Genomic DNA, 18,417 nt, shown 5'->3' with positions numbered 1-18,417 from the left:
GTAGGCAGTCATGTACAGATTTCTGAACACATTCCAACTTCATGTGTTTGGCCTTGCTCAATTTACTTATATTGAGAGAGGCCGTGCACATCTTGTTGGCACGTGACTGCATGCATTCAAATCACATGTCGGTCTCATGCCCACCTTCTCCTGGTGCCAACACTGGAGAGAATTTACAAGACTGAAGTCTTGTACCCCAAGCATGGACAACACCTTTAAGTCGCCTTCCCCACCTTACACAATTGAAATCTGTCATCCGAACAATTGTTTGGTCAGCAATGCATCTATCTCTCCTGTCTCCCCCATACATAGGAGCGCTCACTGTGCCATGCCCTCCAATGTCTTCTATGAGAGAGACAATGTGGACATCTCTGGTGATGGCTTATCTCAGTCTCAAATCAGACATGTATAAACCTTGTCTCCCCAACAGCATCTTTGGGAAGGAAAGTTGGGAGGCCCCCATATACATTAGACAGTTGATTTTGGTGGGTTCAGAATAAGTTGGTGTGATATTTGTGTGGGATTTAATTGACTTCTCCCTATTGAGAATGCACGCTTGGCCGAGCATATATATGTATCCGGATAAAAATGGGAATGTTGACTGAACAAACTACCCAAGTATGGCCACCTTAGCATCAGTGACTATAGTGTACACAACTGACCCTGACTTGCCTCTCGTCAGCGTCTATAGGATTTTTAATTTTGCTGCTGATCCTCCTCCAGCCATATTTACCATATACAGTATATAACACATCCCATCAAATCCATGTTTCTCCAATTTTCCCTTTCCAGCCGTAGGAATGCAAGTGCTGGTTCAAAGTATGAACATGTACTACAGTAACTACCACCTCCTCTCCATTATATTGAGGAATGCCTAGGTTCTCCCATGAAGAAATGAAGATGTGCTGGTGTCAAGTATCTTCTAAGAGTAGAATCATAGAATCATAGAATCATAGAACATTGCATATTCCCTTTAAAGGGAATCTGTCACCCATATTTAGTGATATCATGTAAAGATATCACTAAATTGTGCATCCCATAAGGATTCTATTCAGGCTTTTGACTTCCCCCCTGACCCCGCACTTTTGAGGCATAAATACCTTTTTTAGCTTGTTGGTGATGCATGCAAATCGCCACGGTCCGGTCTGATGGGCGTGGCTTAGTGGTCTTCTCCCCCCCACCTCCTCGGCTTGCTTCACATAATCTTCATCTGTGAATACCACAGACGCCATTGGTTTCCGCGCTTTCGCAATGTAAAGGCCCCCGGCGCCTGCGCAGTATGCTTTGCACAACTGTGGGCGAAGCATAAAATCAATACTGCGCAAGTGCCGGTATTTTCCAGTGCGGTCTATGCCCCGGAAGTCTTCACATGCAGGACACACTTCCGGGGCATAGACCACACTGGAAAATACCGGCGCTTGCGCAGTAGCGATTTTATGCTTCGCCCACAGTTGTGCAAAGCATACTGCGCAGGCGCCGGGGGCCTTTACATTGCGCAAGCGCGGAAACCAACGGCGTCTGTAGTATTCACAGATGAAGATTACGTGAAGCAAGCCGAGGAGGTGGGGGGGAGAAGACCACTAAGCCACGCCCATCGGACCGGACCGTGGCGATTTACATGCATCACCAACAAGTTAAAAAAGGTATTTATGCCTCAAAGGTGCGGGGTCGGAGGGAGTCAAAAGCCCGAATAGAATCCTTATGGGACGCACAATTTAATGATATCTTTACATGATATCACTAAATATGGGTGACAGATTCCCTTTAATTATGTTTCTGCCATTTGATCCAATATCCAATCCCTATAGGACTGACCTTCAATCCTGGTGGATGTGACCTCTGTGACTAATGAGCAACCACTGATTGGCTGTCTTGATGGTACAGAGGAGTGGCAGGAATCCAGTGGGTAAAGGTGTTTTTTTTATAATGTCAAACCACCATTTTTAAAGTCAAAGAATGTAGTGGAAAATCCATTTATATTTTTTGGAGAAAGTTCACTTCATTGATCTGTGTGTGGTAAATCTGCAGTATATTTACAGAAACCATTCGAAATACAAAGTCTACCTCAGATCTTCAGCTGATGTGTTGTAGGGCTTATTCTTTAATTTTTTAGAATCTGTAAGAAGAATGAATATTCTTGTTTATCCTATGAATATTTTTTTTTTGGCTGCACATAGAAACTCCTTTTAAATGAAGAACTGGTGGAATGATAACGGATTCCACTCTGAAATCCTCATCCAATCCCAAACTCGTGACGAGTCCCTAAGCTTCCATCTTCTCATTTGCACCTTCCACCCCTTACAATATCGAAATACACTTACTACATGAGCCTCACCGCCTAAAGTTTTATCTGGCTCTGAATTCTTATGATCTCCATTTTTGAGACTGTCTCCAATTCTCAGGATCTTTGTCCTGAGCCCTCTTCTACCGCGTTTATTAAAAGTTAGCTCCACTGTTGTTCAGAATTCAGGTTTACTTCTTTAGCTGTATCATATCCACTCGTCCTACTGTTTCATCTCACAAGTGTGAAAAGCAATCTGTTTCATGAGAAGGGATGAGAGGTTTGTCCCTTCTTCTAACATCACAGAGTAATGGAATAACCCTGTGCGAGGTCCGCTCTTGGAACAGTCCAGTACATGAAAAATTCGACTTCCCAAAATATCACTTGTCAAAAAAAAAAAAAAAAAGGCTACTACAGTAATTCGGATTTATTTGTTTCTCTGCTACAATTTATTTTCTTGTGTTAGATGATGTGAAATCACAATCTGCCCCCAACCATTCTACTGTAAGTAGAGGACATCGGACTCGAAAGTAAAAGGTGCCCCTTTCTCAACCAGACTTTTCTTCTCCGGTGGCAAAAAAATCTGACAGGTCTGAGTCTAAGAGAACTTGATCAGCTTTAAAATTTCAGGCTTAGGGCAGTGATTCCCCTCAAAATACGACAGTTCCAGTTATATTGGGATGAAAATGATGCAATAATAAAATGTTAACATTTTCCAAAAGGTTTGTGAATTATACAAAACAAGTATATAGAGATATAAAAGTAACAGCAAAAAAACAACTTTAAAAATGCAAAACTACATTTGCTCCTATGAAGTATGTTAACATGATTGTACTAATCCAAATTCCCTCATTTTAAGACATAGATTTAGTGCACCTTTATGCTAGAAACATAGTAAAAGAAAATCTTATAAAAGTCATTTTGAAACCCCCCCAAAAAAATCAAAAAACTATCAGTCTTAACTTACTACAAAAATTGATTTTTTTTGTCTGATTGAAAGAGAACATAAATGCCCTGATACTATAAGCCTAATAATGTTAGAATGCATGTGGAGTTAGGTACCATAAGTGCATGTGGAAACAATATTTATTTTTTCAATATGTTCCGCCTGAAAAAGCACTAACGTATCTCTCAAAAGAATGAACATATGCATCTCTATGTAAAAACGACTCGCTGTTTAGTTTTTGAGCGTGTTTTATACACATCATGTTTCCAAAGATACTGAGAGGTTAAAAGAAGCTACATGTCCAGTCTTCAAGCATTTTCTTCTCTGAAGATGCTCTAGAGTTTACAATACAAGTCAATTCGAAAGGCTCAACATATGCCCAGGTATCTTTTGGAGCATTTTGCAAACATTTTTGCCAACAGATTTTCTTTTTGAATGCAATTAAACAAACATCCGGAAAATGCAGAAAACAAAGATGCCCCAAAAAAATGCTGTGAAATTTTCAATAATGTAAAAAAAAGCCTTCCAGGAATGACTAGAAAGATAGCAAAAATGCCAGTGTTAAAAAAAAAAAAAAAAAGAAAATGAAAATAATCTGCAATTTAAAAGCAACTTTCTGTTCATATAAATCAGTTTTTTGAACTTTTTTGTAACCTCTTCATGTTTGTAAAGGCACAAAACTGTTAAAAAAAAAAGAAAAAAAAAATGGCCTGACCATTCTTCAGGTATCTTCTTCTCGGACGCTGCTCATTATTTCGTACATGCAATAAAGAAATCTGCAAGCGGCAAGTCAAAAATGACTGCAAAAAAAAAGACGCTTCAGAAAAAATACAGCCAGCGTCTTTCGCTCTAAAGTCTCAGTAAAAAAATTAACATGTTACTTCTTTCATTTCTGAAATCTTAAAAAGCTTATAGAAGTGACATAAGAGGGATTCTTTGCACAGCAAAATCGTTTTGACGTTGCTGTGCACTCTGTTCATTTTATGGGGTATTTTTGAGGCAGTTTTTCAGGTGCCCTCCGGATGGAATTTGTCTGAAAATGTTGTGTGCACAAAATCTAAGGATGTGTATACGCTATAACGATTTCACTGCTCAGTGCTGATGTCACGATGTGGGGGATCAATCAGCAGACGGCTCAACACACACAATTGGATGGAAATGGGGAGAGGAAGGCCCTACTGATAGCGAAATGGGGGATGGTCACCACCTGAGCTCAAACCTGAGCCTGTCCCTGCACTCCCCTAACACCCTAAGTGGGTCCTTCCCCGCACCCCCATCAGAAACCTCATCCCTTGCTGTCACCTAACACTGCCTTGGCTAGTGAACTGGCCTACAAGGGGTGCTAGCCTCACCACTGCAGATAGTACCACACAGGGGACAGTGACAAACATGAAAGGGACAATTAGTAAACACAACACTTAGCTTCCAGACACCGCTGCCAAGCTCCACACCGCAGGTGACACAGAAACAGGACACCAAACACCAGAAGCAGCGGACACCAGAGAGCTGCAACTGCATGGCTGGTCTCCTTAGAGAAAAGATCACCAACAGTCAACTGATGCATCAGGTAACCTTTTAAAGGATGGTGGGAGTAGTCACCACCCACATCAGCTGACCTAGCAACTCTGAAGTTACAGCAAATTGCCAGCGGTGGGGGGACTGACATTAACCCTTGATGGTCCTGAAAGGAAAAAAGCTACATTTAAAACAGAGTGGAAGCAGAACTGCCATGAATCCAAAAATGGATCGTGATAGCTGAGCTGTCTTCGCAGTGATTGACAGCTTAGTTGTCCAGTCTGGTGCAGGGGCGTGCTGAGCTGTTTGTGTTTTTATTGACAGCTCGGCCATTCAATCGGAGACTGGGAGGTGCTGAGCTCTCAGGTGCTCCTGGTTACCTTGAATGCTCAGCTATTTAACTTAGCTGGCAGTCACTGATAGCTGTCAGCCATAGATTCAGCTAATTGTGGTAGATTTACTCTGTGCCTTGCATTTTGCTTGTTGATGCATCACTTCCTGACCGTGGACCTCATCCTGACCATCCGTTTAACCCTTTTTCTCTGATCCGCTATACTCCAGGTATTTTGACCTCTGACTGTTACCTGAATATGACTTTGTCTCTTCCCTCTGGTTATGATGTACCCTACTGACTTTTGACATCAGACTCTTTGACTATCCTGACTCACAGCTTGTCAGTGAGAAGTGACTCAGCGGCACATACACTGAGTCGATTTGCTAAGTATTTGGAGAAGAAGCTGAGCAGAAACTCTCCAAAATGTTATCAAAAATGTTAAACTTCTCAAAAACTTGTGAAACTCGAAAATCTCAGCAAAAGGACTCTCTTAGATAACTGTAATGGCGAATTGGGTCAAATTCAGTTGGAGTTTCTTATGGCAGCCACTTTCTCCTACAACATGGAGATTCTCTGCACCTGTGTCCTCGCATCAGACCTCAGATTCTACTATGTGTAGAACACGTGGAATGTGCAGACCACAAACGCCATTTAAGCTGCTCTAAAGTCATTAATTATTAAGATGGTCCCTGATCTGTATTTAATGAAATGTTTAGCCATTACTTTGACATGTTTGAGCCAACATGAGGAATAGGGAAAAGCTGAAAATGGGAGAACTTATTATTGCCTTGTAATACAAGGAATGGCGCCATGCATAATTGTGAAGGATTTTTTTTTGTAGAAACATGATTTAGTAATGATATTACCCAATCACCAATGCAGACAGACTCTAGACAGCAATCTGCCATTTACATGGAATTAATCTCTGGTACAGTTTCTATAAACTGAATATATCACTGGTAACATCAACACAATGGGAACCTATGATGCTAGTCACTTTTCATGGCCAAGCCATGAGTGAGGACAGTCGAGGAGTTCAAGGTCAGAAGCCAGGAGGGTACATGATAAACAGAAAGAAGAGCTGGAACATTACCTGACTATGCTTTTGAGGTCAGAATACCAGAAGGATAGCGGATAGGAGCACAATGGGTTAAATAGATGGATGGTCAGAACAAGGTCCAAGGTCAGGCAATGAAAGATCAACATACAGAACTCAAGGCACAGAGGAAACAAATCACACTTAACTGAATGTATGTTTAGCAGACATCTGGGAGAAACAGCTCAGTTAAGTAGCATGGCAACCACCTGGGATAATGAATACTTGGTGACAGACAGCCCCTCCCAGTCTCAGATTGGATAGTTGAGCTGTCAATCAATACACTGACCTCTCAGCATGCCACTGTAACAGGTTGGATGGCTGAACTGTCAATAACAGTCCTAGTTATATATATGATGTATAAACTAAACCTGGAAAAATAAAAATTATCTCCATGTCTCCTACTTTTTATGGCTAGTTGGTACACCAGGTGCTCTTGTAGGCTGGCACAACCTGTCTGTAATAAGGTACATGTAGAAAAAAAACAATCAAGCTCTTATATCATGAAACTAATCTGTTGTAACCAGTCTCTAATATATCAGATAAAGGGTAATATTCCCCCAACAGTCCCGCAACTGCATAGCAAATCCGGAGTTACAAGAAGTCAGTGAAGAACTTTAGCATTCATCATATGAGCTGAAAAGCCTCACACAGGAGCACACTGACTCTGCTACAGTATGTTTTGGTGCACACCCTTTCTCATTCTGACTTCACTGAGTTTCGGGGCACACATCCTTTCTCAAGGTTAAGAAAAGTTGTGTGTCCCGAAACATAAAAAAGTCGGCTTGCTGCTGTGTGTTTCTTCATCTCTCGTAATGAATGCCCTTTTCCTTCACTGACTCCTTGAAACTCAGTTGGGGGACTGTTGATGTGTTGGGAAATATTGCACTTTATCTGATACATTAGATACTGATTACAATTGATTGTTTGCTTGATACAAGAGCGCAAATGTGTTTTTTTTTTCGATTTATACTATTAATTCCAGAAATTCATGAATCCGGTGCACATGTTTCAATCGTTTTGTTTTCTTCTCTCTAGTAAATGTCGCTTCTATGGATATGTTGGATGCTGTTCACACAACCGCAGGTGGCTTTCATATTACTCACTGGTTTTCATCTTTCCTCCACTGCCTCTGCTTCTCCAGCAATGCTTCCTACTTGCATATTACTATAACCCCTAAGAAATGCACACTCACAGTGGCAGTATGCCAAATTGCCCCTTCATAAGACTTCTCCCCAAAACACAATAGCTTTACCCTCCAAGTTCCATCTATGGTTAGTCACACGGCCATAACAGCCTCTGCTTAGCATTTGACTATGCATCAAACTCACATTCTCCTGGTTGTAGTAACTACAAGGTGGGCATTTATATGGATACACCTAAATAAAATTGGAATGGTTGGTGATATCATCTTCCTGTTTGTGGCACATTAGTATATGGGAGGGGGAAAAGTTTTCAAGATGGATGGTGACCATGGCGGCCATTTTGAAGTCAGCCATTTTGGATCCAACTTTATTTTTTTCAATGGGAAGAGGGTCATGTGACACATCAAACTTATTGAGAATTTCACAAGAAAAACAATGGTGTGCTTGGCTTTAATGTAACTTTATTTTTTCATGAGTTATTTACAAGTTTATGACCATTTATAAAATGTGTTCAAGGTGCTGCCCGTTGTGTTGGATTGTCAATGCAACCCTCTTCTCCCATTCTTGACACACTGATAGCAACACAGCAGAAGAAATGCTAGCACAGGCTTCCAGTATCCGTTGTTTCAGATGCTGCAAGTCTCGTATCTTCACAACATAGACAATTGCCTTCAAATGACCCCAAAGTTAATTCTAAGGAGGTCAGATCGGGAGACCTTGATGGCCATTCAACTGGCCCACAATGACCAATCCACTTTCCAGGAAGCTGTTCATGTAGGAATGCTCGGACCTGACACCCATAATTGATGGTATGGTGTGGTATATAGGGTATATAGGGTATAACCATAATTCCTGACACAAAATTGATATTGTCTCCCTTGGTCTCAATGGAAAAAAAAATAGCATAAAGTGTCTAAATGTGTGTGTATATCTAATATATAAAGCTCAAAGTGTGTATGTGTGTGTGTGTGTATGTGTGTGTATGTGTGTGTATGTCCGGGATAGGCATCCGCACCGTCGCAGCTACAGCCACAAAATTTGGCACAGTCACACGTCTGGACCCCAAGAGCGTCCTAAGCTATGTTGTGAGGCGAAATTTTAACCCCGTGCGTTCCAATTCACCAAACAATTTTGCCCCCGTCTACATACTGGGGGGAAAAGTGTGTGCGCGTCAAGCCCCGCCCCTCATTATGATGTCACAATGCCCCTATTTGCATACTGGGGAAGCAGTGTGTGCGCATCAAGTCCCGCCCCTCATTATGATGTCACAATGGTTGCCATGGCGACGCTGATGTCATCATAGGTTGCAAGCCCCGTCGCCGCTCATTATGATGTCATAATGGTTGACTATGAGATGGAGGATGTGTGATGGGTATATGGGCACTGGACTATGGGATGGAGGATATGTATGACGGGTATATGGGCTCGGGACTATGGTATGGCGGATGTGTATGACGGGTATATGGGCACTGGACTATGGGATGGAGGATGTGTGATGGGTATATGGGCATGGGACTATGGGATAGAGCAGGGTTCCCCAACGTCAGTCCTCAAGGCCCACCAACAGGTCATGTCTTCAGGATTTCCTTAGTATTGCCCAGGTGATAATTGCATCACCTGTACAATACAAGGGAAATACTGAAAACATGACCTGTTGGTGGGCCTTGAGGACTGGAGTTGGGGGAACCCTGGGATAGAGGATGTGTGATGGGTATATGGGCACTTGACTATGGGATGGAGGATATGTATGATGGGTATATGGGCTCGGGACTATGGTATGGCGGATGTGTATGACGGGTATATGGGCACTGGACTATGGGATGGAGGATATGTATGACTGGTATATGGGCACGGGACTATGGGATGGAGGATATGCATGATGGGTATATGGGCACGGGACTATGGCATGGAGGATATGTATGACGGGTATATGGGCACGGGACTATGGGATGGCGGATATGTATGATGGGTATATGGGCACTCGACTATGGAATGGTGAATATGTATGATGGGTATATGGGCATGGGACTATGGGATGGAGGATGTGTGATGGGTATATGGGCATGGGACTATGGGATAGAGCAGGGTTCCCCAACGTCAGTCCTCAAGGCCCACCAACAGGTCATGTTTTCAGGATTTCCTTAGTATTGCCCAGGTGATAATTGCATCACCTGTACAATACAAGGGAAATCCTGAAAACATGACCTGTTGGTGGGCCTTGAGGACTGGAGTTGGGGAACCCTGGGATAGAGGATGTGTGATGGGTATATGGGCACTTGACTATGGGATGGAGGATATGTATGACGGGTATATGGGCACGGGCCTATGGGATGGAGGATGTGTGATGGGTATATGGGCACTGGCCTATGGGATGGAGGATGTGTGATGGGTATATGGGCACTCGACTATGGGATGGAGGATATGTATGATGGGTATATGGGCATGGGACTATGGGATAGAGGATGTATGATGGGTATATGGGCACGGGACTATGGGATGGAGGATATGTATATGGTCACGGGACTATGGGATGGAGGATATGTATGATGGGTATATGGGCACGGGACTATGGGATGGTGGATATGTATATGGGCATGGGACTATGAGATGGAGGATGTGTGATGGGTATATGGGCACTGGACTATGGGATAGAGGATATGTATGACGGGTATATGGGCACGGGACTATGGGATGGCGGATATGTATATGGGCACGGGACTATGGGATGGAGGATGTGTGATGGGTATATGGGCACTGGACTATGGGATGGAGCATATGTTTGACGGGTATATGGGCACGGGACTATGGGATGGCGGATATGTATATGGTCACGGGACTATGGGATGGAGGATGTGTGATGGGTATATGGGCATGGGACTATGGGATGGAGGATGTGTGATGGGTATATGGGCATGGGACTATGGGATGGAGGATGTGCGATGGGTATATGGGCATGGGCCTATGGGATCGTGGATATGTATGATGGGTATATGGGCACGGGATTATGGGATGGAGGATAATTATAATTTTCTATAACTAACCACAGTTAGTTACTATGCCCGGGCACTTCAGCTAGTATATATATATATATATATATATATATATATATAGTCCCAAAACCGATTACTAAGCCAAATAGATATCTCTGGTTGCCATGATTAAAGTGCATATGAAATCTATAATACCTGTAATGTGTCCATGCTGCTGTGCCCACCCCTACGTGCGTTTTGCCTATTCTTCTTCCGGGGGCGTGTTTTAATTAGGAGGCAAGAGATTCTTTTAAATATCCAATGGCCAATCAGAGTCGAGTGCGGATGAATATTAAAATTATATTGCACATGTGCCCATGGAAAAGTGCATAGAAGCCAGGATGTCTTGGCACATCCAGTGCTGAACTCACTCACTTAAGGAACTTACCACCTCTGGCTGATAGAACGCATGCGTTCCACACGGCCAAAGCCGCATGTGTTCCATCAGCCGGAGGTTCCTTATGTGATGTACACTACTACTTAATTTCATTGTAATGTAACGTGGAACGGGACGGTAGCCATGGGCGAGGTGCTTGGCTCCTGTTTACTGGCAAGTTACATGAAAGTGGCTGTCCTGGCTGGGTGTGTGGACTTGTGTCATAGGGATGGTACGCCCGTGCAGGCCGCATGTAACCGATAACGCTGGTTTGCCAGGACCAGATATTAACCAGTTCATGAAAGGAGCCCACCATTTAATAAACTTATTTTTACTGAAAAATAACTTGATATGAACTATACACAGTAGATGGGAAGCGTTTATCTTCAAGGACATTTCTTCAACCACAAGTTACATGAACACACACATCTCCTTCTTTCCTGAAAACACTATCTTCTTTGCTTACTTCCTCTACTCTTTGCACAGCTCAGCACAATATTTGTGAGCTTCCATTTTCCTCTGCGGGTACCTCAGAGCTCAAGGTGTAGCGCTACGATCCCTTTTCCTCTGCGGGGACCTCACAGGTCGAGGTGTAGCACTACGGCCCCTTTTCCCCTGCAGAGATCTCACAGGTCGAGGTGTTACGCTATGTCCCCACACAGCTACTTTCAGTTTTCAGTCCACAAGAGTCATAGACTATCCTCTAGCAACAAGTCCTGTGATTTCTCCATAGGATGATGTGTCCCAAGTTGGCGACACTTGACTTTCTTTACTGTCCTTGCGTAGTAGCTACAATGATGTACGTATTCTCTTCCTTTTTCTTCCATTACTTTTGCTTTCTGTTACCTCTCTGACAAAGACTCCATACCATCCTGCTAGGCTTCCTGCCCCAGGCTCCGATATTCTTTCGGTCATGCACTCTGTTCCCTTTCTGGACTGCTACTCGCTTCTCTTTTCTGCTATCTCTTCTCTTACAGAGTCTTACTATCTGCTCCGATGTGGGGAAGGTGACTTGACAGACAGACGTGACGGGCAGTAGGAGGGGATAGTTTGTACACCAGAGACGGAGATTGACAGGCTAGATGTGTGACAGCTAGGAAAGGCAACCGACCCGAAAGAAGTTGTCACATGGCGTGCGTGCTGGCGAGTAGCAGTAGGCTGCTCGGAGCATGGTGCTCCCGGTTTAGTTCGGCCCCTGTGGGTGGCGGGTGCAGCCAACGACCAGTCCAACAACAGACTGTGGACAAGCTTTAGAACGACGTAGGTAGGATGATTGTCATGACGACAATGGACAAACGGAGGGAGAGTGTGGGGAAGGTGACTTGACGGACAGATGTGACTGGCAGTAGGAGGGGACAGTTTGTACACCAGAGACGGAGATTGACAGGATAGAAGGGTAACAGCTAGGAAAGGCAGGATGGGAGGGTGTAGTACTGAGAAGTGACCACAAGATGGCAGGGGAGAGTAGTGCAGGACTATACATCAGCTTATGGCTCAGGATAAGCTTAGTCATGGGAGGTGGGGAGATCGGAGCCCGGGAGGGGAATTCCCCTGTGAGAGAGGGGATAAATAGAAGAAGGAGGGATTCCAGATTAGATTAGTCCCTGGAGGAGCTCAGAAGAAGACAGGGAAGAGAGAAAAGCTCGGCCAGGGGACGGACATAGAAGAGACAGTCAGGAGGGTGGCCCTGACCCAACAGACCGTAGGACAGACGAGGCCCCGGGGGTACCGATTGGACGATGACTTCGGACAGGTGAAGCGCTGGGGGTAGATTGGTGTAGGACAGCCCCCAGTGAAAGCTCCGCGAGGTGCATTACTGTGACTGGAACGAAGGTGCAGGTACCCGGGCCTGGAGACAGTGTGAAGAAGCTGAGGTGCGTGTTTGGTGGTCGTCAGGAGGACGACTAATAAATCTGGAACGGTTACACGTGAAATCTGTCTCCGCCTCGTCCTTGAGTCGTCTGGTGTCTGCGGCATCCAAACAGGGTAAGCAGTGGCCCACCCCCCAATCCCAGCCCCTACCACACCAGTAGTTCCCGTCTTGCCACAAGGACACCCACTGCATGCAGCACTGCTCACAATTAGTGTTGAGCATTCCGATACCGCAAATATCGGGTATCGGCCGATATTCGCGGTATCGGAATTCCGATACTGAGTTCAGATACTTTTTGCATATCGAATACCGGAATCGGAAGTTCCCATAATGCTATCAGCCAGTTTGATTTGATTCAGCCAATGAGGAATCCTCAGAAGTGTGGGCACATCCTGTTAGGCATGTAGGCATGTTAACTAATGGCATGGCTGTGATTGGCTGCTGAAATGATGTAATGATGCACTATAAAAGCCGCCGCCATTTAGGGTTCACTCTGCTGTGAATTCAGTTAGAGGCAGGCTGCTGTTCAAGACTCTGAGGGACAGAGATAGCGATTTGCTAAATAATATTGTGCTTTACCCAGGCTACATTATCAATCACTGTAGCTTTCTTTTGCCTTGCAGCGCTGTTCACAGCTGTCTGCAAGGTCTGTGTGAGTGCAGCTCATGCTTTAGTGTGTCCTGCAGCTACCTCTGGTTGTAGGCCGCTCAGCGTGCGTCACTGCCTCTTACATATTTTTGTTTTATTGCTGCTCATTTTTCATTAATTCTCCTATTAGTGTGCATCTATCCGTATCCATATACATTGGTTGCAAACACTGTAGGAGTAGACAGCGGAGCCTTTCTGCAGCCTTTCAGTGCTAGTGCCCAGTTCTCTGCACTGTTCATGGCTGTCTGTGAGGTCTCTGTGTGTGAGTGCAGCTCACGTTGTAATGTGTTCTGCAGCCTCCTCTGGTTGTAGTCCGCTCAGCGTGCGTCACTGCCTCATACATAGTCCTTTTTTTGTTTTATTGCAGCTCATTTTTCCTGATTTTTTCTCCTATTAGTGTGCTTCCACCCGTATCCATCTACATTGGTTGGTTGCAAACACTATATAGGAGTAGATAGAGGAGCCTTTTTTCTGGCTTGTGCCCTGCAGCCGCAGCCAGATTAGTATTAGCCTATTTTTTGGAGCCTCATCTATTGCATTGTAGGTTACCTTTCTGCATTGTAAAAGCTCCAAAAAGTTTGTGATACTATCGCTTTCACATCTTTGGTCACATCCTTTTTGTTTTTTTGAAAAAAACACGTAAACAAAGTTCACCAAACACTCCACTTGACAGTTGTGTAGGCCACATTAGCTCATATTAAAGTGTAGTCCACACACACTTTATAAAATTAGTGTTTCTTATACCTGTTAGCAGCTGTTCAGGAATAAGCACACTAAGCCCCCCTTTGTACTTTTCTGCCTATCTTTATCAGTCTACCAAGATGAAGAAGGCAGGGAGTAAGGCACGTGGTCATGGGCGTGGAGTTTCAGCAGGGAGAGGACGTGGGGATTCTCTGCCTGCTTGGGGGAACCAGTGACTCAGCATCCCCCAGTTTTACCAGGCAACAGTCCTTTATGCGCAGCTTTGTAGGACCTCGCCGTACCCCACTGCTGCGGGACGAACAAATTGAAGCCGTTGTCGGATGGATGGCAGCTAACGCATCGACTTCAATGACTTCCACATCCTCTCAGGGCCAGAGCACTGAAGAGCAACCATCTGTCTCTTCACCACCTGCCAAATTGCCCAGGCAGTCAGAGAGCCCTGGACAGGAGCCATCTCTACTTCTGTTCTCTGAATCTCTTGGCTTGGAAACAGGGAGGCAGCCAAGTAGCATTCTAGAATGTGAAGAAGAGAGAGTAAGCAGTGATGCGCAACTGCTTTGTCCCTCTGAATCTGAAGAGGCGGGTGGGCCAGTGCCTATGGTCAACACACCTCAGTACGCATCAGATGATGAGACTCAGGTGCCACTTTCTGGTGCGTACTGTGCTGGCGAGACTACCCAGGAGAAGCAGGTGTTTGAAGAGGGGAGTGTAGATGATGAGGTACTTGACCCATCATGGCGTGAGGAACAGGAAGGTGGTGGGAGCAGCTCTGAGGAAGAGATTCCCCGAGGGGTCAGACTTGGTTGCCTGTAGCCTCCACTTCGGCACCCGTTATGAGCATTCCTCTTACAAAACCCAAAATGGGCGCTCCCAGGACTTGCAGTGCCTGGTCCTTTTTTGACACAGTTGCAGATGACATTTGCTTTGTCAAATGCAAGCTGTGTAATCAGAAAGTCAAAAGAGGGAAAAGTGTCAGCAACCTGAATACCATAAATATGTGGAAACATGTGTGGACCAAGCACATGGTGGAGTTACACAGACACACTGAAGATGTAGGCCAACCTACAGCACCACCTACCACCTCTTCCGGTCATGTTGTAGCCTCTTCCTCCAGCTCACACACAGCTGGTTCGGCTTCCTCACAGGATCGCCATGGAAGAACCTCTGGCACTGTTGTCCAGAGACCCAGTGACATTCCACCCACAGCACCACATTCCCTGTCATCCTCACACTCCCAGGCCACTCTACAGCCATCGGTAGCACAGGCATGGGAGAAAATACGGCCATACTCTGCGAACCATCTCCGAGCACAGGCTCTGAATGCTGGCATTGCCAAACTAGTGGCCCTTGAAATGCTCTCATTCAGGCTGGTGGAGACTGACACCTTCCGTAACTTCATGGCATTGGCAGTCCCACAATACACCATGCCCAGCCGCATTTATTTCAGCAGGCAAGCCGTCCCTGCCCTGCAAAAGCATGTGGAGGGAAAAATTAAACATGCGCTACTAAACGCCGTCAGTAGCAAGGTCCACCTGACCACCGATGCATGGACCAGTAACCATGGACAGGGACGATACCTTTTCCTCACTGCCCATTGGGTCAATGTAGTGGAGCCGGGTACAGATCTTGAGAGTGGCGCTGTATGTGTTCTGCCAACTCCAAGGATTGCAGGAATCCAGTCTGTACACATTCACTCCTCCTCATAGTCCAGTTCCTCAGAATCAGTGCTGCAGGAGCCTGTTACGACTGATATGAGCACAGCCGTGGCCAAACGTCAACAGGCCGTACTGAATTTTATTTCTTTGGGGAATCGAAGCCACACAGCGCAGGAGCTCTGGAATGCCATCAAGCAGAAGAGCGACGTGTGGTTTGTGCCAGCGAATCTCCAGCCAGGCTTGATAGTGTGCGACAATGGCCGAAATTTGGTGGCAGCTCTGGGCCTAGGCAACCTCACTCACATCTCATGTCTGGCACATGTGCTCAACTTGGTCGTGCAGAGCTTTCTGAGGGACTATCCGGATCTTGATGCACTGCTGCACAAGGTCCGCATAGAGTGCGCTCACTTGCGGCGTTCCAGCATGGCAAGATTGCGCATTGCAGCTCTGCAGCGCCGATTCCGCCTTCCGGAACATCGCATCATATGTGACCCACAGGTGGAATTCAACGTTACATATGTTGAAGCGGTTGTGTGAGCAGCAGGCAGCAGTAATGGAGTACCAGCTGCATCAGGCGCAAACAAGTCACACTGTGCGCCGGTCACACCAGCACCACTGAGTGGGCCTCTATGAAGGACATCTGCCACGTTTTGCGTGCCTTCGATGATTCCACTTGGATGGAGAGTGCAGATGATGCACTAGTCAGCATGACTGTCCCCCTTATCTGCCTGCTTCAAAAAACACTGCAAGCACTAAGGGAGGAGGTTTTGGAAGAGGTGGAGGATGAGGAGTCACAAATGCCATCTGCTTCTGGACAGTCTGCGCAACGTGGTTCCTCACAAAGGCCTAGCCAGGGGAAACCTTGTGAGGAGGATGAGGAGGAGTCAATGGAGGAGGAAGACACCTCTCCAGAGGAGGGAGGTACACAATGCTTTAGTAGTCAGTATGTACAGTGAGGGTGGGGTGATGCAGAGCAGGCAGAGATGATGCCTCAAGCAGGGGACAGCGTTTCTTGGGCAGTTGGGAGTCTGCAGCACATGGTTGATTTCATGCTGCAGTGCCTGAGAAACGACCGCTGCATCGCCCACATTCTCAACACGGCTGATTATTGGGTATACACCCTCCTAGATCCTCGCTACCAGGACAACTTACAAAGCCTCATAACACCATTGAACCGGGAGCGTAAAATGCGGGAGTACCAAGACACACTGGTGCATTCCATTATGTTCTCCATTCCACCCGAGAGCAGTGCTGCTAGTGCTTTACAAAGCAGCTCTGTGCGTCGAGGCAGTGGAGGAAGCTCTGCACAAGAGGGAGCAGAGGCAGCGCCTCAGCACAAAGCAAGACCAGTATGGCCCAAAATTGGCAACATTTTGTGTGCCCGCCACAAATGTCTACACCATCACAGACGGCTCCATTCAGCAGGAGGCAACGTTTCCGTCAGATGGTGACAGACTACATGTCTTGCCCTGTCAGTGTCCTCCCAGACGGCTCTTCCCCCTTCAAGTTTTGGGTCTCTAAGCTGGATACATGGCCAGAGCTTAGCCAGTATGCATTGGAGGTGCTGGCTTGCCCTGCTGCTGATGTATTATTGGAACGCGTCTTTAGTACCGCAGGTGGTGTACTAACAGACCGTTGCACGCGACTATCCTCCGATAACGTTGACCGGCTCACTTTTCTGAAAATGAACAAGGCCTGGATCTCGCAGGAATTTGCCAGTCCTCTTCCAGAATAAATAATTGGTTGGCAACAGTATCCAGGTCTCCTGTTGTGTTCATGCTTCTACCACCTGAACTGTAATCCCTGGGCTCCAACACCGCCAGTTGTTGCACAGAAGTGCCATCTGCACAGAGAAAAACACTAGCTCCTGTGTTAGTGGGGTTCAGTAACGCCAGCATCTCCCCTGCTGTGTGTCCTGCAAAGTCTACTGCTGCCTCCACATTCACACTACTGCTGATTTCAAACTTGCTCCAATTAGGCCTCTGGCTCCACTCTGTCTCTAGTATTTACCCTGGCCTCCAACACCGCCAGTAGCTGCTCAGAAGTGCCGTCTGCACAATCAACACTTGTTCCTTGTTCCTGCATTACTGGGGTTCAGTAACGTCAGCTGATCCCCTGATGTGTGTCCGGCAATGTCTCCTGCTCTGTCCACATTCCCACTACTAATAGTGGGAATGTGGACAGAGCAGGAGACAATGCCGGACACACATCAGGGGATCAGCTGACGTTACTGAACCCCAGTAACGCAGGAACAAGTGTTGATTGTGCAGACGGCACTTCTGAGCAGCAACTGGCGGTGTTGGAGGCCAGGGTAAATACTAGAGACAGAGTGGAGCCAGAGGCCTAATTGGAGCACATTTAAAATCAGTAGTAGTCTACAACCGATATTAAACTTGATGAAATTAGGCCTCAGCCTACACCCTGATTGACCCTGGGCTCCAACATCGCCAGTTGCTGCTCAGAAGTGCCGTCTGCACAGTCAACATATGCTTCAGTGTTATTGGGGTTCAGAAATGTCATCTGATCCCCAGCTGTGTGTCCGGCAATTTCTCCTGCTCTGTTCACACTCACACAACTACAGATTTTAAACTTACTCCAATTAGGCCTCTGTCTCCACTCTGTTTGTAGTATTTTCCATGGGTTCCAGCATCGCCAGCTGTTTCCCGGCATTGCCTTTGGCACAGGTACTCCCTCCTGCCCAGCCTGGTTCCAGCACGCCTGCTGTTTCCGGATAGTGTCAATGTTACTTTGACACCAATACGTTGTCCTGTTGTGTTGCAGTCGGGTTAGCCAAGTCTATGGTGCCTGCAGTTTATG

The sequence above is a fragment of the Dendrobates tinctorius genome, unplaced genomic scaffold, assembly GCF_039654945.1.
Source record: "Dendrobates tinctorius isolate UK_male_01 unplaced genomic scaffold, ASM3965494v1 ptg000158l, whole genome shotgun sequence".
Lineage (NCBI taxonomy): Eukaryota > Metazoa > Chordata > Amphibia > Anura > Dendrobatidae > Dendrobates > Dendrobates tinctorius.
The sequence above is the reverse complement of the archived record's forward strand: the minus strand, read 5'-3'. Positions refer to the sequence as shown.